Source organism: Lepisosteus platostomus, chromosome 12, assembly GCF_059453375.1.
Source record: "Lepisosteus platostomus isolate fLepPlt1 chromosome 12, fLepPlt1.hap1, whole genome shotgun sequence".
NCBI classification, from domain to species: Eukaryota; Metazoa; Chordata; class Actinopteri; order Semionotiformes; family Lepisosteidae; genus Lepisosteus; species Lepisosteus platostomus.
Window position 1 is genome coordinate 42965259 of NC_142622.1, and position 25866 is coordinate 42991124.

General features: G+C 36.8%; 1 protein-coding gene across 7 annotated transcripts in view; it reads left to right on the top strand.

Annotated features, from left to right (window-relative positions):
- Positions 1-25866, top strand: part of rbms3 (RNA binding motif, single stranded interacting protein) — a 359271-nt gene that overhangs the window by 293151 nt on the left and 40254 nt on the right. The window lies entirely within an intron of this gene.

Sequence of the window (25866 nt, forward strand, 5' to 3'; positions counted from 1 at the left end):
CAGAAAAGTATCTCCCTTATGCTTCTCATTATGATTGACTTTAATCTTTGCCTTATATTTTATTGCTAAAAGCATGCTCTAAATGACGTGACGCCTTCTGACACTCGAAAGCCGTGGGTAAATCTCTTAACAAAATAAACAAAATGTCTTTTTTGGAATATGCCACAAAATAAATGAAATAAAGATGTGCAATGATGCATTTCTGGGCAGAGAGCATAATGGGAATTCTTGTGCACTTGAACTAGCTAAAATATTGACTTGTCTGCTATAATAATGGATGAAGCTCTGGACAAAAAGCTGTCGACATGAAAGTTTTAAGTTATGAAATAGCTTGCCATTGTTTTTTCTTGGGTGCGTGTGCAACAAGGCTGCAATAGACCAGAGAGTAGTGTTGTCTGCACTATATCGACTTGGACTAATGATGCTAAAATTATATTGTGCAACAAAACATTTAATTCTCATACTGTGTGAAGACCAGTTGAGCTCTTCCCTATTGCAGGTACTGTACATTTCTCTAAAGCAGTGGGTCTCCATCCTACACCTACAGTATCCATGGTATTTGTTCTAACTGGGACCTTAATCATCAGTATGAGGTGCTGCCATTAAAAGATCTACTTGCTTGTTTATATAGGGTCATCAGTGTGGCATAGCTCACTTGTGACCAGCTCAACGGGCTGAAAAATCATATCATACAGTGTGCACCTTTCAGGGGTTTTTAAGAGTAAGTACTGTAGAAGTTGCAAATGTAATTCACATCATTCAGGTTGATTTCATTTTTCTTGCATGGACTTGCATTGGGCAGATTTGATTTTATCTGTGCTCTTACCATAGAAGGCACCAGCTCATTAAGGCAATGACAGAGTCATTAAGACAAGCCAAACGATAAATACTGTACACAAATAAAGGAAACAAAGGAAAACAAAGCATTAAACATGCAAAACCAATTGAGACACACAAATAAGTAATAAACAGCCCACTGACATATTGCACCTGAAATTAAGATGTTGCTGGAACTCAAGCAAAAAAGGGCCAGAAGGTTTCTTTGTCCCTAGAAACTGTAGACTCACATTCACATGATCTGATCTTTACACCCAGGCCAAATGATTAAATAACTGAAAGATGTTAGTGGGGTTTTGCAAGGGCACTGGTACCTCATGATTTATAAAATGACTGCAATTTGAAAGTGGTAAAAGTCATTCAAGTATGGGTGTAGTTTACCTCTCATGGACTTTGCAAAACATACTGTACTACTGGAGGAATATGTCTGTGTATTTCATACTGTGTGGAGCAATACGCAGTCAATTCTGTGGTGCCTACTGTTTCCGGTTATTATTTTCAGTTTAAGTCTATGCACACTCATTTACCACAACTTTATATGTACTTACAGGCACGGCGATGGAGGGAATCTTTATTTGTTTGATCAGAGGAAAATACGATTTAAAAAATATTGGTTTAAAAAAGATTTTTATGTAAGTTTCAGAAGTACTTTCTGGGAGAAACACTGTTCATTCCCTAGGTACTCTATTTGGAAATTATTTTGCACTCAAAGAGGAGCTAAACATCCGCACATATCCACTTTTCCCACCAGACGTTTCGGCCACATCAGACGTTTTTCATTACTCCATGAATAATATACAGGTTTGTTTGTATTCGGAGCACATTATACACAAAAATACAGAGGAAGAAATTACAGAATCATTATGCACCCGCGGGCCCTACGTGTCAGAGTTCAAAAAGTCTGTAAAGGACAAGCAGCCTCTTGTGGAAAATAATTTGTGTTCCATTATGCGAAACTGCTGGTTAAATTCCTGTCACCGTATGGGGAAAAGAATTCTGTTTCACAAGACAGACAAATATTTCTGCCAAATGTGTCAACTTCCAGGAAGCAGAGACTCGAACCACGTTCAACACCAGAGATTCCACCAGTGCTTAAACACGCTTGGTCCTTTCAAAAGCGAAGCACCAGCATTTGCTTCCAGAAACATTTTTTCCTGCTAATTCTGTAATTTAGTTGCTGTACCTACAAACCTAATAGAGCGCTGTCTAAACATTGCCAGTGTATTTTTTAACAAGGTTTTTTAAGTGACACTGGAAATATAAATGAAATGTTATTGGCCAGTCTGGAGTCATCTCAAGTGATTTGATCTGTTTTTGGTTTACATGAGGAGCAAACCCAGACTGATTTTGCTGAGTAACAGCAACTACTGTACATACGATATATATAGACAGGAATCATACTGGTCATTTGTTTCTAGTACAGAGACAGAGACTTTGAGCAAATAAGCTACAGTTGTCTTCTGCTTTCTAGTTTATGATTTAGGACATTTGTTGAAAGGATGGACAAAAAGACTTAGACTCCATCCTACCAATTAAATACAGTCATGCCCATTTCCTCCCATTAAGCTGAATTTTCTGTCCTGTGTATTTTTTTTTTGCTATGTTCCCTTGTGACGTTCCAGAGAAGTAAATAATGTAAACTGCCAAAGACAATTGCCACAAAGCAACAGACTTCAGGAGATCAAATGGATTAAACATGTTCACTTTGGTATGTCCTTCCAGGACATGTGACAAATCCTTCTTACTGTAAATAAAGAGAGATGGCAGTCTCAGAATAGAAAGTGATTTTCTCAAGTGCCCTTAAACTCAAAGGTTTTTTTTACATGTATTACAGTTTTTCAGGTTTTTATGATTCTGATGTGCAGAGGACACAATATCATGACAGGAGGCAATGTCAGGAAGCCCCCTTGACCCTCATTTATATGCCTTTAAAGTAATCCTTTTCACGAATGAGTCCCGAGTACGTGGTATTATCCATGCTAGTGAAAGACGTGGATGTCGATTTCTAGCATTGCTAATACTGATCATAATAATGCACAGTATATCAATAACGCTCAACAAAAACACTGCGATAGCTGTATTTCCTCCATTAAACTAGTTTCAAAGTAGGTAATGTGACAGGTCATACTGGCAAGACTTATTTTATTGGTTGCTTGACACTTTCTTCGAATATTCGATATTTCAGTCACAGAAGAAGAACATGAGTAGGTTGCAAAGTAGAGGAGAATTGTTCTGCCCATCTAACTTGCTTGATTGCTATTAGCCATTTGATTAAAGTATCTATTCCTTCTTGAAAGATGACTTGGTCTCAACTTCAACAGCATGACTGGGCAGTCTGTTCCAGATAACTGTACACCCCTTAGTGTCAACCCTCAAATCTGTATGATGATAGAGTGGCAGGGAGATATGAGGTAATTTTGCAAGCACAGGAAATGCCCAGTTTTGCAATTATGCTAGTAATTGTCATATGCAACATGCCAGTACTGTACATCATTTATTCTGACACGGGTTCTCAGAATGAAGTAAAAAAAAACCTTAATGTGTTTTAATGGGGCACTGTGGACATACTTTTTATTTCTCTCTGTGCTGTAAATGTGTAATGAATCCTATTTTTCCTATCTACTGTATATCCCATTGAGAGGATTTTAATGCTTGCTGGATTTTGTTGAGAAGAGATACTGTTCGTTTAAGCATTTCAGGAAAGCCCCAGAATAATATCAGAATATATAAATGCTATATTGGTAGGAGGTTTGGATAAAAGCAAACCTGAACAATGTTTTTACAGATAACTGCATAAGAACTACTGTATACAAATGAATTGTATTGTTTAACTTGCTCCAGGCAGAGCCCAAATATTTGTATTGTCTTTGTTCAGAGCCAAGCCAAGAGTAGCCAGAACCCAGCTTGAAAAGAGTCAGTGTTTTTCTTTTGTGTAAAATTATCGAACTTTCAAAAGCAGTTAAGAGAAACAGGACCTTGTTTGGATTGTAACTATAAGAACGAAAAGATAAAAAAAATATTCAAGATTATACAGAAAACTTAAACAATACAGTGCAATACAGTATTTTGGTAGCTTCAACGAATGGGAGATATTGAGAATGTACTAGATTTGTTTCGTCATGTACAGTATATACAGTAGCTGCACCCCTGTGACTGCGCATGGAGACCTGTGCTCAAGGAACAATACAGAAACAGCTCCTCTCCAGTAAATCCTGCCTTTAAGGAATTCATACAAGATTAAATGTGCTAAAGGGGGTAAGACACCAAGTAACTGTATGTTTGAGAATAAGAGATGATTGCAGAATAATGATGCTTTCAGACAAAGGCAACCCGTTAACAAGGATAATGTTTATACTTGTTGTGTGAATATCTTGTTTGCAATAATGTATTTAAATATCCAAGAAAAGATTAAAAAAACCTTAAAGTTCGCTCCGGTACCATTTCAACATCATACTGTATACTGCAGGCTGAGACCTCTAGAGTCTGTGATACTTTCTGTCATCCACAACAAGTGATGTTTCTAACCTCAGGCCAAGTTCAGTCTAAAATAAGATGTCTTTTTTATTACCAGTCTTGTCCAGTTTTTGAAACTCATTTCATCATGAAGGCTGATTCGATCAATTGATTAATTCAGTGATTGACTCAGGGAGAGTTGCCACTTTTTCAGGATGTCTTGCATACTGTTACTGTAGTGTATTCTTTAGAAAGAAGAAAACGGTGAAAATCTCTTAAATCTTAGCAGTTATACTTCTAGTTGCACTTGAAATGACATAATTAAGACTATTTACCTGTTAGAAAACATTTTCTTGAAACTTTTTATCTGACTCAGTTTTGGGTACAATTACTGAACAGTGCAATATGCAATACAAGCAGCCAAAAGTGTTGAAAAATATAGTTGAAGATAGGAGAAAATTATCACTCGTCCTAAAGCTGACTTGGCCCCCCAAATCCAGCAATGAGCGTAAGAAATGTCTCAGTAGTGCGGGAAAGCTAACCCTAACCCTAGCTGGAGTGTCATCTGATCATTTCCGCAACCTCTCTGAAGCCCTCCAGGCATCAGGTTTGAAATGTTCCTCAAATCAAACAATATGCAACTGAAACAATCAAAACCGTCAAGAAAACCTCTTCTTCAATTATGAACTGTTTGAAAATAACTTTCACTTAACTATGTCCCTTCCAAATTGTTATAGTTGTTGTAGGTTATCCTAACGTAAAGGCCAAAGGTTGTTTGCCCTTGGAACCGGATCTGCTGGCTGTCCACCTTTTCTTATTAGTGAAGTGAGTGTAAGGAAGAAGACTCCGCTGCCAGAGAAGTTGTCACTAACTGTTCGTTAAATTATAGTGAAGAGTGTTGAAGTTCATTAACGAATGCTTATTGACAGTTACCACACAAATGATCTCAACAGGGTTGCTACATTTTACATTTCATTTAAATCAATTGACTTAAAATCAGTGCGGTCCTTCTTTAAAGATGATCCCAGCATAGTCTTTAATTGTTTCAAAGAGGTTTAACGGCACAAATAATTGTGCCAAGCAAAAAAGCGATTTCCGTAAATCTGTTGAGACCATGGGACAACAGATTCTACTCCCCTAATCACAGCTAATTGTTGTTAATGCAATATGGAGATAATGACAAAGTGGTTATCTAAGAAGGTAATTATTCAATGGTTACCTCCGCGGAAAGCTATGCTCATCGTTTCCCAACAAATTCAATCTCATCAGATAATTCTAAAAAATCTGATGTGTTTTTTTTTTGTTTCTAATGTATGGTACATGTGGAGATTTTCACAGAGTACGACTTCTATGTATTTTGCTACAATACGCCATGTAAAACAGACCAGGGGACATGACTGCATGGTAAAAGGCATTTTATTTAGCATATTAAAGCACTGAAAACAAGTAAGGACCATCTTCCATTGTTTCACCTTTAATTGTTTTTTGTGCCTTTGACGATCCTCATATCTGGTACAGTGTGTTATTATTTTTCCTCCATTTATTTTAATCTAGAATGATCATCTTTACATGCAGAGAGTGACTTGCCTATGCATTGTGACTGTCATTCTAAATGCATTACGGATTGTGTAAAACAAGGACAATTTATTGCTTGCGTGCAGCCACAGATTCGACAGAGCTGAAACGCTGATGCACCTCTGCAGCACAGACAGTAACCAGGGGAATCGCTAAGAGAACATTCAAAGCCTTGTCTCTTAAAATATAGACACGCTTTCTGCCAGTGAAAGAAGAGATTTTCAATTAGTTCTTTGATTGTTTTTTTTTCAGTAACAAAAACGTTTGGACGTAGACACAAACAGAACCTTTTTTGACTTCTGATGTCATTTCCTTCCTAAAATCCGAACGTGAAGTCCCTTCTTTCTCGGTTTTGAATTGGGTCTTAATTTTTATTTTGTGTTACAGTATGTGCTTTTCACGTACAGTATAGTAAAGTCCCTTGCCTTTATTTGCTGTATTTATTCGTATTCATATTCAGGTTTGTATTTACATTCATGTCTGTAACAAAAATAGTCAGAACATTAATCGCATGAGAAAAATACATACTGTATTTTGCTCAAAATGTATTTAAACTGATTGATATACCAGTATCCAAAAATATATATTTCCATAGAAATTGATGCACTCTTAAAATTGATTCACTATTATTTCCCAATGTTTTAAATATTTCAAGATGTGTTTTTAAAAACATACCCAGTATATTTAGAATTTGGTATTTAGAATCCATATGGGAAAACTGTATTGTACAATATGTTGAAAGGAAAACTGCATAGAATCCAAATGGAAATAAGGTCGAATCCTCAACAGACCACCCTTGAATTTCCTCTCTAAGTCTATAATTAACAGGATTCGGAGGTCCCATTATGGGAAATTTTCTGTAAGAGCTTAATGATCAGTTCATTAAACAGAAATAGAGACTTTACAATATGTATCTTCCTCAAGTTTAACAGCTCCTTTGTACTAGCGAAAATATTTATCATTCCTTTAAGCAATTTACTGATTTGGGATTGCTATGGAATCCCAAGTCATTATAGTTCCCTTTATCTATCCTACATTCCCTGAGTGAGATATTTTGTGTGTTTTCCACAATAGAAAAGGTAGCTGATTGACATTAGCAGTGAAATCTTGTTTCAGCCCATTCATTTGAAAATTAAATTGCCGTAATGAGAGAACCAAGTCACACAATGAGAGTTGTAGACAGTCAGTGTTTGTCAATGCATTAAACATCAATGCAGTTTTCTGCTTCTGCTTTGGGAAGTATTTTTGAATGGCAGAAGTGCCTGCAGAAGTTTAAGATGATTGTGTTTTGGAGGTGCTAGTGTCAACTGTAATATCTCACAGCATGAAAAGAAATGTCAAAGTCTACTCCACACGCTGTACAGATCAATCCAGATTGGGAGGGAAGCCTAAGATACTGTACATACATAATATACTGTAAATGCTCACTTTACTAACAAGTACTTGCTAAAACAAGCAATACAGACACATGCCTATTTTTGTCACTTGAGTTTTAATTTCCCCCACTGTCGGGAGCTCCAGGCCTGTAGCTCATTCTTCTATGTTCTTTTTTCTCTCTTCTCAGCTGTTGTCATCTTAACTAGCTGAACAGAAATTGCAAGGGTATTATACTAGTTCTGGTGTAAAATAAAATAAAACATACATCCAAGATATTGTTTATGTACACTATGCACGGTATCAATATTGCTTGATGCTCCTACTTTCACAGTAATGGGGTTTTATTTCTTTGCACCGGATTTATTTATTGACATAAACAATTTCTCTCTAGTTAGAACCTTTGATTCATATCATCTTTATCATGCATGTGCCCTATTGAGATCGTGCAAATTTTATTTCTCCACACAACTGCTTCGTGGTACATTTAAACATAACAGCTTGCATAAAAAAGAAATGTTGGTAAATTCTTCTTGTAACATATACTTAGCAATTTATGATGCCAAACTATTCAAATACACCAGAAAAGTACCCTTACCTAACATTTATGTCAAGGTATGAGCACTTGAAATGAATCCAAGATTTTAACGTTATTTTAATGGGAATTTAGGGCCGCTTTTATGAGTTTTTGCCTACAAGCCAAAATTTTGAAACCAACTGTGGTTGTGCGATACAGTGAGGGATGAGTGAACATTGAAGCAGCCTTCAGGATAAGTCATGGCCCTGTAATACATGTTGTCTTGTTGCAGAATACGGCTACTTTCTCTCTTTTCAACTACAGTATTTATTTAGTCAAATTGTGTACCATACAGTCATACAAGCTGAACAAGACAATGCAATTAAAACAAGAACTTTTGGATAGCTTTAAGATGAATTTCGTATTACACTAAAATGACAAAAATGTCAATATCGTTGTACAGGAAGATTGAGCGTTTTCCTACTGTTTCATTTGTCCTCGTTTGGTTTACTTATTTATCTGCTTCATGTTGTTGGTAAAGAAAAAGCACATTCATGTTACCCCCAGTTAATACAGATTCTATTGCATCTGCAACTCTTATGCTCTCCAGGGAGAGACAGTGATGATTACATGACTTGATCCCTTTGCTTTTTCTCCTAAACGGGGTGCGAGGCAGTCACCTAGACCGGCGCAGAACCATCTCGTTTTGACGTCACAAACGTCAATATACCCATCTAGGAGGTGGGTTAGCTTTGTGAAGAATTTGCTAATGCCTTCATTAGGTGACACAACACGGCAGCCTTTTGTAACCGAGTGTTAACGGGGGCCTGAATGAAAAGCAAATCATTTGACTTCTGAGTGCGTAAAGTCATTTGCAAAGCACATTACCTGCAGTCTTTCTAATTAGTTCCGTCTTTAAAAAGAGGGAAGTGGGAAGCAAGCTGTCTCCCATTGTGTGCGAAAGGAATCGGGGAAACAGAGCTCATAAATAGCTGAAGTTACATATTCATGAAATTTCCCTGGGTAGCTACTCAGTCAAGTTAAATCTATATACACCTAATCAACCCTCAGTTCCTGCTGTCTCCTCATCACTTAATATTGGGTATTAAGAGTGAATGTAGACATCAAAATAATAAGATTGCTGTCTCTATGGGGTTGATGGCAATGCAGAGCAGCAGACAAGTCATCAACAGTCATATAATTCTCCTGCAAAGAGTAATTGCATATTTCACCCTGCAATCCAAATGACTTGTTGAAATACAGATGCAATGTATTCAATGAGATTATGTCTGGCCGGAAGCCCTTGGAAATAAATGTATGTTCATCACATCTGATGTCATTGCACTTGGCAGGAAAATGTAAGGAAAGTGTCTCTTTTGCTATTAGTTCACAGAAGATGACCCGTCAGATTATGCTCTGGTCACGGCTGCTGACTGTGAAATTGGGACTCAGATTTCTAGGGCTATATTATCATTTTAAATACATTTTAAATGATTTTGGGCTATATTACTGCATCATGTTTGTATTTTTCAGTTCTTGTAATATTTTTCTCTGCATCCATCAGCATACAGCTTATTTTCAAGCTTTTTTGCTCCAGAGCGGTGATTTATGGAAGTGGATAAAAACATGTTTTCACTGCTAGGAAAATGTAAAGGTTTTACTGTTAATGGCATCTCACCTCTTCCACCCACATGGTGTAAAAGCAATCTTATGCCATTCATTTTTTCTGTCTGGTGAATTTACTGTACTTATCAGGCTTTGATGGGTTATTGAACTAAAGAGGAAAGGGATCAGTTTGCTTCATCTGAGCAGTTGGAGGAGGAACCTTTGGTATGAAATACAAACTGGCACAGCAGCCCCAGACAGACAGTTTTTGACCTCTTTATTATGCCCATTCATTTGGATCTGCAGTCAGTGTAGGAAAAAAAAGTACGATTTATCCATGTGAAACAAAAACCAAAATGCATTTTTTAAAAGACAACCTATTTCAGTTTACTCAGAATATTTTCTATATGGGAAACCCCAGATTCTCTTTAAAAACTCAGGAGGCTTTATCCGAAACTCATAATTATTATTAGAATTTACTAGTACAATAAAATAAAAGCTTTGTTGTTACTGAAAACAATGAGTGTTAACAATACTTAACATGTAAAACATTTACACACATGAATGTGATTACATTTGAAAGTCTTTGCTGTCACTCTGTAATTTGTGTTTTTCTACTCCTAACAACGCAGACAAAAAGAAATATTTTGGAACTGGCATCCCTCTGCTAAGTGAATGCCAGCATAGTTCATTGCACCAATCTTGGCAATCTCCTTCCTTAAACCACTTAATGCAATCTGCTTGTCGTTGATTAAAATATTGGCTAAATCACAAATCCCATCATTCTCAGCACAACAATAGCCTAAGAAGCAGCCTGACAGCTGAACACCTTTTGATGTTTGTCAAAGATGCGACCCAGGCAGCCAAGACAACCCACTAAGTTTAAACACCCCTTTGAATTAAAAGAGGGTATGAAAAATGCAACAATTTCTATTGATTTCAATCCGTAGTGTATTTGTTGTCTTGCTCAAAGAATATTTTTGGATCTAATACAGTTCAAAAAGTTACAGGAAAACAGATTAGTTCAAAAGTAGACGGGTTGAAGCTTTGGTAACTTTAAGAAGACTGAGATACTCACTTGTGTACAGTATGTACAGTATGTTAATTGGGAAAGGCAATTTAGTCAGACTTTTAACTGCCAGATTATTCAGTTTTCACCGCTGGTTGACCTTCTGAGAAGATTCCTACAGGTTTCAAGAGATCTATAGATTTTAGGCAGAGAGGAATAAAACGTTCCTATTAGAAATACCACATAGACCATATACTAGCTTGAATGCAAGTAGTGGGATTTTCAGTGTTTTTATCCTCGCAATAAATGCTTAATACAAAAGCTATTTTTTATTCAGCGTGCCTACTAGAATCAGGTAGTTCTAACAGCCCTTAACCTAAAGACTACAATTGACCATTGTTCATACTGTATGCTTCACATTATTTTTAATCCTCCAATTTAAAATTGATTTACTTATAAGAGTAGTACTTAATATGGAATTACAGTTGTACGCAAATGTAAGATTAAAATATAATTCCTAATAAGAACTGTGACTTTTAAATTATAAACACCAACACTGCATTTGGCTCGAAGTTTCCTCTGCTTTAATTGGCAATGCAGATCCTTTATCCTTCAAAGTAAGATGTTGGGATTCTTCTGATAGAGTTTTTTTTTCTTGGCTGTGTTTTTCTTATCTGGTTTTAATCGTGTGTGTTTCGAATGAAGTGTCTTTTAATGAGGCAGCGTCACAGAAGTTCATATGACATGATAGGACACCAAAGAAGAGGAACAGGTAAAGGTTCGTTCCATGCTGATAGGAAAGGAAAAGAAGCACACCGGAAGAAGGCTCGACAGCCGGAATGCTGTGGTTCTCTTCCCGTTTTCTTGCAGCCTGCGCATGCTGACACGGCTCCCCACTCGAATGTCTTTAATAAGAGAAGGTGACAAGTGAGAGGAGGCCGTTGGGCCTGTCTAGTGCCGAACGTGTTGTTGGAATATGCTGTAGCTGCTTGTCAGGAGGCCCTTTGGGGAGGCACTGCAGTCAGGACCAGATATGAGCTGTCCATGGCTTTCAAAGGCTGTTGAGCTGTTGAGTAATGAATTGTTAGTATTCGGAAGCTTTAGGTGATGGTTATAAACTCGTGAAGGAACAGTCTTTAGGTATTAAGTTTTTCCAGACTATCTGAAGTGCAGTAAAGCTGTTTACAGGTTACTTACTGTACTTTTAAGTCAACAGAACATATCTGTCCAAGCCTAGCTAGATTCAGGGTTGTATTAGACCTCCCTTTGTCCTGTTGAGCAGAAACAACTTAAAAGCCTGCAAAGATAACTGTTCCTATGATGCAAGCGAGAGCAGCTGGCCCGGTTTTCACTGATGTGAAACAGATGCTGAAGAAAATGCACTCAACCTTCCAGTGATTGCATACTTCTAAACAGCATCACAGAGGTCATGGTCTTAATATCCCAGTTTAAGCGTTGCGTTCATCAGTCCACCAGGCAATGTGGGAAGGCTGGAGGATTCTGTGGGAGTTCGGAATGCACTAACGGGAAAGGCTAGCCACGTGGTTTCTGTACTGTAACTTCTAAGAAACTGTCAATTTTGACATCTTGAGATATTCTTTATGTGTGAGTTTATGCCCATATTTCAATTATGCAGTATCCAGTTATGCCTTTATGACTATGAATGTGGAATTTATCTCAGAAACCCAGAAGACATACACTAAGCAGTCTAAATATGTAGCTAAAAAAGCTTGTCCTTATTATATGCTAAACTAGCTTGTCTTCTTGAAAACACTAGAAAGAATGAGGCTGAAACATTTCAGTACCTTTTCTGGTTTATTTTTAGCCTTAAAACCAGTCTCATAACTACTGAGGACATATTGGGCAACACATGCATTTTTGATCTCATATTTCATTCCTCCGTTAGATCTTCAAGTTTAGGAATCGATAAGGACAATTTTCTCTTTTAGGTGCCCTTGTGGATATTAAATATTCACATAACATTCTTTTGATGAGAAGCATTCTTTTGATGAGATCCTTAGATTGATCTAATTCATAACCCCACCAGTTTATGTAAAGATTGGACTTCAAATCATCAAAGAAGATGGAAGAGCAGTATACCGAAAGTTTAATAACAATCAGACAGTACACATGTGACAATATCCCAAAACAACGCACATTTATTTTTATGAGGAATCACAGTCAGTGCATCGTGGTAGTAAATGTAATCTAAATGTCTTGAATTTGAATCTTGAATTCAGTAGAAAATGAAAGATGTTTAAAGAGTAGTGACATGAAACCTTGACATAAAAAATGTACAACGTTTTTTTTTAAATCCTGTCAAAAAGTTTTATCTTTTTGTTTTACATCAAGATAATTGATCTAGCAAAGAGGCAAAACTAGTCAGAATGATGTGCATTTGTAAAATACATTTGTGTGAAAGGCTTTGTGGAAGACGTACAGCATACAAAATGAAAACACGTTATTCCTACAGTACATGTTTTGTATGTGTGATCTGCAATGAGTAATAAATAGTTTACCAGGAAATTTGCATTGTTTGAACAAGGTACCCAGCCATGTTGTTGAACCTAATTCCATGACTTCTTTGAAGAAATAAAGATGTGACATTCTGAGATTAATTAGCTTTAAAATCCAATTTTTAATTTTATGAAATGGAACTTACAGTTCAGTTTCTATTTTAAATTTTGATTTAATGCCCACAAGCCATTGTACGTGGTTTAAGAGACCTGTAAAATATTATTCATACTAGCCCAAAAAATAACCTGAAATATTCACCTTTGGAAGCTCCTCTTAAGTATTTTTGTTTTCCAAGAAATCAGGAATGCGTACATTTCACATTTGCCTGGAATAAGTGCATGAAAGAGCACATGGTGCTTTAATTACCTCCTTCATACCTGAATGTGATAAAATCTTGAAAATGCTGATTGGAAATGGGGTGTAAATGTGCTTGCTTTCGCCTGTTTTGAATTTTCCATGTTGTGCTAAAGAATAGGAGACATTGTGTCTAAGGACCACCCTTGTAGCTTGTTGGCTTGGTAAATAAGTGTACAGTACATATCTCACACTGGCAAAGCAATGTTCAGAGTTCTATAAAGCAATCTGGAGGGAGAATAGAAAACAAAAAAAATACATATTACCACAGGAATTTTAAATTACAAGTTTATAAAAGGAATTTAGTATAGATTTATTTTTGTGTCATTCCTTCCTGTATCATCATCTCCCGACATTTATGTAAGTAGAAAATTGACAGATTTTGTGGGAGGAGAACCATTGAGTCTGTGAAAAGGATTATCACTTGGAATGCTCTTACTTACTCTGAAACATGTATCCCTTTGAAAATAGACACCTGACTTTGGAGGTGACGGGCTTCATGAGAAACTTTCATCGCTGGCTTACTTCACAGGATTTTCCTTCTCCTTGATTCAGGAGCTTGGACATCAGTCCATCCGTTTTCTGACCACTTCGTCCAATTCAGGGCCGCCTGGGGTCCCAGCAAGCAAAGGGTGCCAGTCCATCAACGGGCAGACACAAACACACACACTCACACCAGGGCCAGTTTTCCAAGGAGCCAATTAACCCACCAGCCTGTCTGTGGACTGTGGGAGGAAACTGGAGCACCTGGAGGAAACCCACTCAAACAAGGGGAGAGCTTACTAACTCCAGGCCAGCACCCCAAGTCCGGAACTGAACCCAGGGCTCCTGCACTGCAGGGCAGCAACACTGACCATGTTAATCATACATTTATTCATTTTTTATTCTTACACGAAATACTGCTATTTACACTTTTCAGTTTAGAAACTCTAATGATCATACCTATTCCCAGACTGCTGCGTAGAAATGAAGGTACTGTAGGTGTCAGACATTGCCATCATGCATTGTCATGTACAGTAAGTTACAGGATGAGATGTCACCTCTCAGATTTTTGTCTTTGATATGTCAGTTCTGGTTTATCTGAAGAGATCAGCATTAAAGAGCAATGAATTCAGAACAGCTGCAGTTACAACAACCATTTATGTTACACTGGAAGTGAACATGGTGTGTAGCAATTCTATTGTAGTTTGTATTTTTTTAAGATCGAAATGTGGCTAATATTAGGATACCATATTTAATATTGAAAAAAATGTACCCCCCATCTTCTCTGTAGTGTACAGTATGACATACGGTAATCTAATACCGTGTTTAACAAACAATCCTTCAAAATAACACTGGTATTATTGTATATATTTCTTCTAATGCACTATATCCCTCTGAATTGAAGGGTGTTTGTACCTGGATGAGATTTTTGGGTCAACACCTAAAAAAACTTTTTTTTTAGAAGAGTTCCCTCCTTATCTTACAAGGTGCTTCTGATAGTCAAGGGTTCCTTAAATGAACTGTTAGAAAAAAAGCGAAGCAAGGACCTCTTTTTTCTTTTTCTTGGCAAAACAAGAACTCAGATGTTTTTTTTTTGTATTTTGTATATTTACTTTTAACTGGTGCTTTCACTGCATTTATCACCCAGGGTGCTGTCAGAGAGGCTCCCCTAACTGGGTTTTATTAGGATAGAGTCCTCTCCTTTTAGCACAGTGGTGATCCGGGGACCTGCCCGGCATGACATCATTGAGTGACACGCCACCCCTCCAATTGTCATTAGCTCTCCTGTCAGGCACTGTGGAACTTGCAGTGTGTCAAAGGATCACCTCTGGCAGGTCCTCTGATTGACTGAATTCCAAAAGTTTGAAAACATATCCAGTCATAAGTATATAAAATCACTTATTACTGTACATGTATGTAAAAGGCCTGTGGGAAACTTACAGTATGTGGCAGCCTGAGATAAACATGGTGAATGCTGTACTGAGGTGTGTCACTGAATAGGCAGGCTGGGCAAGTGCTCCTGAACTGGAGGTTTGAGACATTGCTTGGCAAAGGAGCAGCATAACCTCTCTCCACAGACAGGAGAGCAAGAGCCTGGAGAAGGTGAATCACAAGAGCACTTGGTATGATAATGCCAGCAGCCATGTCATCCTGCAGCTCACTGCAGCCCACTGAAGCTCCTGGGAAAAACTAAGGCTCCTGCTAAAGAGGTGTTAGTGGGGCCAGCAGGGGGCGCTCCCTGAGGTGAATTTATGATGGACAGAAAGCTAGCATTTTCACAACGTTTTTTCAAAAACAGCAAATCGAGTAGATATATTCAGGGCAGTCTCACGTGGTCAAAGTTATGTATTAAATATTAGAGATAAGAGAGAGAGATCATTTTATTGGCCATATACAATGTCTTGTATTAGGAATTTGTCTTTTCCCATTCCCTTATTCCTAAGGGAATCCCATATGTTTTTGTGCAACAGAATTCTACAGATTGGTGGATATTACAGTTCATCTTGTGTCTTAAAGAGTACCTTACATTGAGTTTTGTGGAGTTGTAAGTGTTGTAAAATTATATGCAAAATCCTATACTAGGGTTTTCCTCTTAAAAAATGAGAGATCTCCTCTAGTAGTAAATACAGGCTTCGTCAGTCTTTTTCCTTTACTGTGAGCTAACCAGTTGAGTATTTTCTTTCACGCAATATACAGTACAGTACTTTTTGTATTTTCTTCAAATTATTTTGGGAATTATTGTTTTGAGAATACCTTTCTGTTATAAATCTTTCCATGGTGTCAGTATATGACAGTTCAAAGCCTATAATAAGAAGTGGCTTTGATATTCAATTAAATTTTAACTTCATTGTGTTCCAGTGATTCCACACCATCTCAGTGACATTCATATTGAAGATGAATTATCAACATGTTATTGAAGGAATCCATCATTTTGAAGCTACATCTTCTTATTTGATGCTGGCAAGAAAGCAATATACTGTATAAGGTATTTTTTCAGCTTGTTCTCCACCTTGTCTCTCTTTTACATAATATTATTTACTCTCCAAAAAAAGTCAAGAGGACATGAGTGATCGTCAAATAACGAAAGAGGAAGAAAAGCCACGTTTGGAAGAGTAGGTGCCCATACGATTTGTTTAAAACATGTAAGTAAGTGCTTCCTCAGTACAGCAAGAGGCTCCTGAAAACGGTATAAACTGCCAGGATCCGTGGAGCTTTCCCTGCTGTGATTTGAATTTATTTGCATTTTTAAATATCCTGACCTTATTATGAAAGTAATAAGCAGAGAATTCAGCGAGGGCAAGGTTTTATTGTAATGGTGAGCAAGGGATGAACAACAGATATTGCCTATTGTTGTGTTGAAGGGGTCATTGCAGACAAGAGTTTGCTTTTATCCCTGACTCGACTCTTTTTGTATCTTTTAACCCTTGCTCTAGCCCCGTTATGGGTAACACTATTTACGTTTACTGATTATCTTCAAGTCGTTTGTGCTCTCCTCCAGCACTGCCTCAGCATGGACTTCATTAGCTCGTTGCAGTTCGGGTATTTTCCTCCCTGAGCCGATTGACTGCCAAAAAAAAAAAAAGACAATGTAAATATTTTAAATGGGAATTACCCAACAGGTCAATGCTTGAAACTCGTGGTCAGCGGAGAATCAGTAAATTACCTCTCACAACCCATCATCATTGTAAATGAGAATTTGCTCCAAGTTCACGCAACTGGTTGAATAAAGGATGAAATAACTTGTTGTGCAGGCATTTGGGCGAAGTGAATTTATTTTGTGTGAGACCAGTTCCCTGGTTGTTTCCTGCTGCTTACACCATCCAAAACGATACAAATAAATGTTCTGATTGGCATCAGGGGAGTGCTTTTTTCTCCCCAAAAAACTCTTTGCCCACAAAACGGATTTGAACAAATATGTAAGTCATAGAAAGCAAAACCGCTTTCTGCCACAACAGCACCTTGAATCCAGTTTGAGAACTGCTGCTTGCAGTTTAGGAGCACATGACAAGCAAGGTAACAGGCAGAATGGCAATCAAAAAACACAGGCGCATTGTACAAAACCTTAGTCCCATTCTACACCTGTCTGTTCCCAGAGTTAAAGGATAGCATATGTCAACAGGAATATAATTACAGACAAACACTGCCATGTTCACGGGTGGTTAAAATAAATTACAGGTTTCCTGTGCTGTGACTCAGCTGCTGTGGCTTTATTGCTAATTAATGTGTCCCTGTTTCTCTTTATCATATTATCAACTCCATGTGCTGGTGAGCAAAGTCAAAATATGGGATCAGGGGCTATTTTCTATAAAGCATGATCCTACCCTAAACACAAACAAGGAGAGATTATTCCTCTCACATTCCAGAGGGTCTCAGTCATTCCACCTGCATCTGTTCAAGCTGAAATGTATTTAGGCCTCTTTTTTCATGACGCCAGCAGGCTATGCATTTAAATATGTCCGTATACTGTATGAGCCTCTAAGCTTTCGAAAGCTTGAAAAATCTTTCCTTGTGCATAAAGAGTAAAAGTTGTACTGACTGAGAAGCCTATGAAAAATGAGCATGGAAAATGTTATAACTGCCTAACATGAGCTGACATAGACAAGATACTGTGAAGGAAGAGAACTCCATGCTGTTTCGTAGATGATATGACGATGTGCAGAACTGCTTTTGGATGAAGAAGCTGTAGAACTACTAGCATTTCATGAATGGAAGGACTGCAGGGGGAAGGGGGTTAAAGGCAGTGGTGAAGGAAAAGTGGGAGGATCTTGCTGTTACTCACTGGATGAGGCATCCCATCGACAGTAATGGAAAAAAAAACATTAGGTTCCTCTTGCTATTTATTATGACGTAATGTCTTATTCTGGTAGCTGTGAGAGCCTCTTTGTTGAGGTTTTGAGACTCTTGGTCTGGGTTTCTCAGTGAACCTAACAAATTAAGTTTGCGGGAGGAGAATCGACACACACCAAGCTCACGATGAGGAAAAACTAGAGTTGACAACAGTGTCTTCTACTTAACAATTCATACATAGCTAGTTGCCAAGAAGTCTGTAGCCAGTTTTAATGAGCAACAGTTATGGACAGGATGCCCTGGCTTGGCCAGGCGTCTATGATCAAGAATTTGGCTGTGATTAATTCCTTGGAAAGAAGATTTGATCAGAGAATCAGAGAAAATGCTTTCTGACCACCAGTGTGTAATGAAGGTGTAGACAGAGTAACGCCTAAAGGTCATCTCTCTGCCCCAGAGACACAAATAACTGTAAGGGCACAGCCACAAACTGACTGGGAAAAAGCGAGCTTTGAATTGGAAACATGTGTTTCAGTTCATTTGAATTTCTTCTTCTGCATAACCAAAGATGTTATACAGCTTGGAAATAAATGTGGTAAGAGCTGTCTGCTTACATAAATGTTATTTAAATGTACACAGTGTGGTATTCATTTTGTTCCATTAGGACTGGCAGTTTTCTTCCTCACTGCCTCCACACCATCATTTTGTGTTGTCACAACATTAATAATGATACCGTTTTACCACAAAATGGAAACATGGGCCATTTAGATTGAATACTTATTGCCTTTAATAGACATTCCCAATGTATAAGAAACCTGGTACTGTGTCATCGAAAGTCTACTTTTGGTCGTGTGTAGTCTGCTACACTTTGTAACAAATCTACTGTAGTTCAAATACTTGGATGGACTTCTTATGACTTTCCTGATGAATGCAGGTGTCATGGTAAGGTGTGTCATCTTATTTCTGCAGTTAGTCTTGCACAATATTGGGGTTGTGTCACTTCTCTCGGATCCAACCTATTTTAATGCCACGCTTGCTATCCTGTGAATAAAAGAGACGTTGTCGTTGTCAGGGTTCTTAAAGATTCTCAGGAGTACACATCTTATAATTAGTACTGTATTCATACAGCAATGCTGTCTTGTCATTCGAAACCTGCTGGAAGCTTTCAGCCATGAATGGAAATCCTTAATACAGGCTGTGTGTTTGTGGTAAAAAAACAGTATGTGCATGTTGATTTCAGGGCCTTGATTGTAATTGATTACTGAGGGTGACTGACACAGAGAATGAGTTCTGGAGCACATTCTCTGTCATATGTGCTGTCATTCTGCTTAATTGAATTGATATAATTTGGCTCATGAAAAAATGGCTTCATTTCTGTATTTGTGTGTGATTGTCGGTTTTAAAATGTTGCTTTAACAGCACTGGTTTATTTGGAAAAGTGAAGCCATTCTTTTACAGTGGAACAGCTCTTTTCTCTTAAGGTGTGATGTATTTTTGGCATTGCTCTTTTTCATTTTGCATTATTTTTTGATCATGCTAGGTACATTTCATACTGTTGAGTATTGTAGATGTTATTGTTTCTTTCATCCTAAACTATTTACTGTCTATTGTACTGTATGTAACATAGTAGATGTTTTTCTATCAATGAGCCCTCCACTGACTTTCATTGGTGCTCTCAGTGTGACTTTTTTTCCCTGTAACAAACTAGATTTGCTGTAGATGTACTTGCTTTAACGGTATTCTTGGTATTGATAAGTAATGTGATAAAACTTGGCTGACTTTTTGTCTGGTTGAAAACTGTGAAGTGATATTTGGATGAAATGGCACATCACTGCGGATTGTTTTTATTATACTGATGCTAGCATCTTACAGTTGTTGTGCAAAGCCTGTCTTTGAATAGCATGTTCAAAACTCTTGCTTGGTCTTTGTGTTGCTGGATTTTTCGAAGGTACAGTTTTCTGTTGATATTATATTTCTTCACATGAACAGCTAGTTCTGTGTGCTGCTTGAGTGCAGGAGATAGTTGTGAGATATTGCATTACATACTGTAGCTAAGCTTTAATCAGTTTATAGCTCATTTGATGAAACCCATTACCACACACCATTTGTCAACGTGGTTGTGTTAATTTAACGTTGTGTACACAATAATGATTTTGGGGTATTGCAGCAGGATTTAATGTAATGTGACAATGAAAATATATCTAGTGTAATGATACTCTAGTGGTTGTCTATATAATACCATTTTGTGTGGGTTGTCACAGTACTTAATGCGTGCTAAAAAGGGTTGTGGTTTGATGATTTCCAGATTTCTATTTGTAATGCACTATTACCCCAGTGCATATTAGTTGTTATTAGCTGATGTGATGCTTTTTTAAAGGGGGATCCTAATATTTCTTCATTTAAATACTTTTAAACCTGCAGAAACCACTGAACTCAAGTCAACCATGTATTTAATTCATTTAATCGCAAGGTGAAACTTGCCCTGCTTAATTCTTTCTTTGTAAATCAAGTCTTCTTAGGTGACTTGAGATCTTCTGTATGCTGAGCATCAAATGACGTACAGTATGTGTATGTTTTTAGAAAAATAAGGTGCACATACAGTATTTGGATATTGATTCAATGTTTTTGGCATCAGTTTGATTAATTGCACACACATAACCACAGTACACTGGAGTAATTCTTAGTGTTGCTTAAGGAACAAGTCACCTGATTAGTGAAAGGGTGACTGAACCCGCTGATTGTCAAGCCTGGTGAAAATTAAGAAAGGAAGTCACAGAAAGCACCCAATGTGCCGAGCTTTTCAAGAGAGGAACCTCAGCTTAGCTCACCTTTAGCAGTGCCAAGCTTCCTTTTGCAATGAATCAAGGTTTTGTGCAGAATGTCATCGCAGATCTTCGTGAGTCGTGATGCATGGACTGTTGTGTACAGCCAACCAATCGATGGAGAGTCTGGACAGGAAGGTCAGGTCAATGCAGGACTTCAGGTGTAGTGGAGGCAGTTTGTGATACTGTATAGTATGTGCAAGTAGGAATAATGCAGCAGAATACAACAATTGTGTAGTCGATGCCCTACAGTACACACCAAGCTTGATGTGTAGCATCTCACAGACCAGTGAACAGTCTGATTCCTGTTCACAATGTACAAGAGGAAGAGGACAGAATCCTGTTAAGCAGCATGTTCAATCTACAGTATGCACTTTGTATTGCTTCCAAAAGTGGACACTCAAGATACTAGTCTGTGACTTTCGCAGTAGAAGACTTGCTGATCAATCTTGTTGATCACAAATGTTAATCAGCACATTGAATTCAGATACTGTATGCCATGTCTATTCAATAAAATGTAATTGTTCTTGCTGGAAAAAAAAGTTTGTCCTTTAATTTACCATAACTGTGAATTGTAACAGCTATACTTGATATGTTTCTTTTGATGATCCATATGGAATTTCTCTATGCATTTAAGTATTATACCCAATTCCTAGATGAGGCATGCAGTTTATTTCTAATATACAGTAGTGTGAAGAAAAAAGAGATCTGGAGATTTAAATACTTATATAAGAGCACTTGAAAACATCTTAGTTTTTAAGAGTTTCACTCAGTTTCACTTAAAAACACCTTAGTTTTCAAGACAGTTTTATTTACAAATACATACTTTTTAGGGTGTTATACTAGTGCGGTACTTATTTCTCCTCCTTATTAATATAATTTTATAGGTCATTTCAGTCAATGACTGCATACCCCGCGATGTGATTATCGGAAGGCAGGTTTCCCATCATCATTCAGTGGTACGGAAAAAGCATAGATTTAATTTGAAAGATTTAAATGCAGGGAATTTAATCTTGCATTTTAATATTTTTACACATCTATCTCCTGTTAAGTGGTATTTGATGACTTAAGTGATTTTTGATGGTTAAAATATCTTTCAAGAAAGGATCAAATGACGTCCTTCAAATTTTGTGTTAAAATCCTGTTAAAAGCCCACAAGTCAAGAACACATTCTAAGAAGCATACGTATTGTCTCACTGTTTTATAAGAGTAGAACTACTATTCCTTTATGGTTCTTAAGTAAAGGCAGAACTGGATAATCAGAGGATTGACAATGATCATTCTTAATTGACTTAACTGACTACACAGTGGACATCATGTTGCCAAAACAGTGTCCAATTATTGGTTTGTACTGAATCACTTAATTGGACCTGCACAACGCTCTTACTTGGACTTTAGTATTTTTCATGCTTGTAAATCTGGAGATAATGAAAGACAGCTGGTCTTTCAGAATTGAGTACCCTGATGGACCAAAACAGTTGGCACCCTACTTTAGCTATTTGAAATCAGGTTAAGTACAGTATTATCGGGATCATGACTTTCAAATTCTTTCCATGAATCAAAGAGTTACAAAGCTGTCCTTTCAAGTTTAGAAGTTCATTTTAAGTTTTAAGGATTCATGGGCTTTATTTTCCTTTGCTTTACTAGTGAGGCAATACCTTTAAACAAACGTTCTTGTAAATCCAAATTACATCCTGTTGTCACTTACAGTACATTTTAATCATTCTGTTAATTTAATCTCTACTTGTTCATCTTCCATTCTATACTATCAGAATGTCAAATAGAAGCTATAATTTGAAGAGCTAATCTCATTCACATCACAGTCAATCTCACATACCCAGTTTCTTGTTGCTGATTCAGTCAATTTAAGGTACTGGAATGATTTAAATTGTTCATGCCCATGATTGCCATTATCTTGTATAAATAAACCATGTATTATATACATATTATACATATATAATACACAAAATATGAGTGCAAAAATGATGGGTTATACAGATTAGATCAAAGCAATGTGCACTTTTTATCACATTTTCGTGTCAATTTGGCCAGCTCAAACGCAATTTGAAAACATGCTGTCACACTTCTTTGCATAGGAAAAGTGTAATCTAGCTCAATGTCATACATTGTTTCTGTAATGTGAACATTTTCTGTTGATGTGGCAAGTTATAACGGCAATAGTTTTTTTTTTTATTATTGCAAATTGTCTGTTTTCAAGTTCAATTTGTACATAATACTTCAAGTGAACCCAGGTAATCTTGTTGTTTTCTGTAGTTACTGTTACAACTTTACTGTTATTTTCTGTCCGCTCTATTTTTTATTGATGGAAAAAAATGTTTTTAAATAAAACGTTTTAAGAAAGATTAAGTTTTCTAACCAACTTAGTTATATCGAAACTGGATCAGTGCCTCATTACTCTGTGGTCGTCATTTTAGCAAACAGTACAACATCACATGAGGCATATGGGATAGTGATAACATGAAAAGGAATCTGGTGTAAATTTACAAAGGAGAAAACAGCACTATCATCTATTACATACAACAATTCTCTCTGTTTTATCAGCCTTGCAGTGCAGGATCTCTTAATAAAAAGCTGATGACAAGCAATAGATAGTAATTGCTCTTACAGGTGTAAGTCGACTTTTATACAGACAAAAACTCATGTAAGCTGTGACTCTTTGACTCTATTGTTCCAGTTATTTCTATAGCCAAAATATCACTAACACTAGAGAGCTACAATAAAACCCTGACATTCCACAAGCATCTCAGCTTCCTTTTTGAATAAATCTCATAAAACGCAGGTTGAGCTGCAATTTCTTTTTTTTTTTTGGGTTTTGCTTTCTCCGTGTTGCAAGTTGGAGGCTACAGCTACATTTTTTGTGAGCTTTCTTCTGCTTCCTTTTAATTTCCTCTATGGTTTCCACCTGTGTTGAAAAGCCCTCAAAGAGCTTTTCAAATTGTGCTAATCAAAGGGAACAGTGGGATTTTCATCAAATGTTTTATCTCCTTTTTTGCATGGATGTGCCTGTTTACACTGGAAAAAAAAACAGTGCTACACTGTGCTTTTTTTACAAGGGTGGTTCAAAATTGTTTCTGCTACAGAGACCACTGCTGTCACACTACAAAGTGCTTTATGTTGAGTATTACTCCTAATATTATTTTTCACACATCTCAAAGCACAGTACACAGATTAAATAAATAAAGCACTAAAAACACAAAACACAATTAAAAGTCAACAACAGTTAAATAAGACCAGAGGAAAGAATGAATCAATAAAAGCCATATTTAACAAGTGCTTCTTTAAATGAGATGTCACACAAAAGCAAAGTCTTGTGTTAGATGGAATAAGATGTTGGGCTTCGGTGATCGTAAATTGTGTGTGGGAAATGTACTCATGCATTAAATCTTTTAGGTAATCAGGGGCTTAAAAGGAAGCATTTTAGGCATTAAAAGGAGAAGCAGAATTTTGTCATCAGCCCAGTATTTCACATGCAGCCAGTTCAGTCTGTGTGCTGGTGTTACGTGTATTTTACATTTACGGTTCTGCAGAAACGTACTGTATGTGGATGCTGTTCAATTTTATTCACTATAAAATGAATTTATTTTTAACAAAACATCCAAGGAATGTTGTACAAAAATTATATCTTGCTGATACTACAAAAGACAGCTCAGAACTTACACAGTGATTTCTCACTTGCAGCAGGACACCGACGTTGGTACCATCAACAACCTTCTTAAACAGGAGTGGTCCACAGCCAGTTAGCATGACCTCAGAACACTGAACAGAACACTAGGTCTGAACGCTTCAAAACACCCTTGTATTAGAAACAGAAGTTAATTGTAGGGAAAAAAATACTCTCTATGTAATACTGTATATATATTATTCTATCAATTGAAAATCTTATTCCAAATGATGTTTAACATATTTGATCGTAACCTTGTGTAGGTTTGACAGATATGTGTCATTCTAGGTTTTCATGATTATTTGAAATTAAATAAAGAACTTTTAGTGGGAAATTGTTCCAGAATGCTGTTTCACAGTTTCATATTACTCTGTTGTAACAGAAAGAAAGAAGCAGGACACAAGCTATCTTTTGTTTTCTTGAGTATTATCAGCACATAAAATGTATTTTATTTTTCCAGGGTAATTTTAAAACACTCATTTTCATTTCTTTCCAGTTTTTTTAAGTCTTTTCAGTTAAACATGATTAGTCCAATGAAATGACCATTCAACAGTAAATTAAATCTGCTTCATGAAATCTTAAAAGAAATTTGCATACGGATAGATCATTTCATTCTTTTGTGTAAGGCTGGGTTGCGATTGTTACGTTTACCGATTAAAACATTCAGTGCTTTGAAAAATTCTAGGTTTTTCAAATGACGTATAAACCTTTACTCTTTAATATATTACTGTTGTATCCGAGTATGAATTTTAATAAAGAATATAAAATGTCAGTTTTATTACACGGTACTGTATATACAGTATAATACAAGTAAAATACCATAAAGGATTTGCTTAATAGTTTCACTCTTTCATTTTCTTTTGTTTTCTTCTATGAATTCACTCTTGAATCCAGAGTGAAACTGGAATATTTTTTATAATTTATAGCCATATATCTTTTAAAGCATTCCACAGGTTACATGTCCTCTTATTTTTCTCTGGCTCATGGTAATCCCATATGGCCTCAATCAGGATCATGTCAGGACTTTGTGATGGTCATCAAAGCACTTTTAAAAGCTTGGCCTCTAAGTTATGTTTAACTACTGTATATGAACTATTTTTATATAGAGGACGTATGCTCTTACATACAGTATGTTTGCATAGAAAAAGGTTTTCTGTCCTGCTTAAAGTATATATTTAATGCTCCGTAGATATTTAGAATTTTCATCTTTTTGAGCCAGTCTGCAGGGCGGTTCTGAAATAAAATAAAAACCCCTTCTGAGATCTCTGCAACTAAAATAGCTGTTGTGAGTTTTCTGTTGAAAAAAGTACCTTAACGAAGAAGCCTGTGCCCGGGTTAGCCGTGTTGGGTGGTG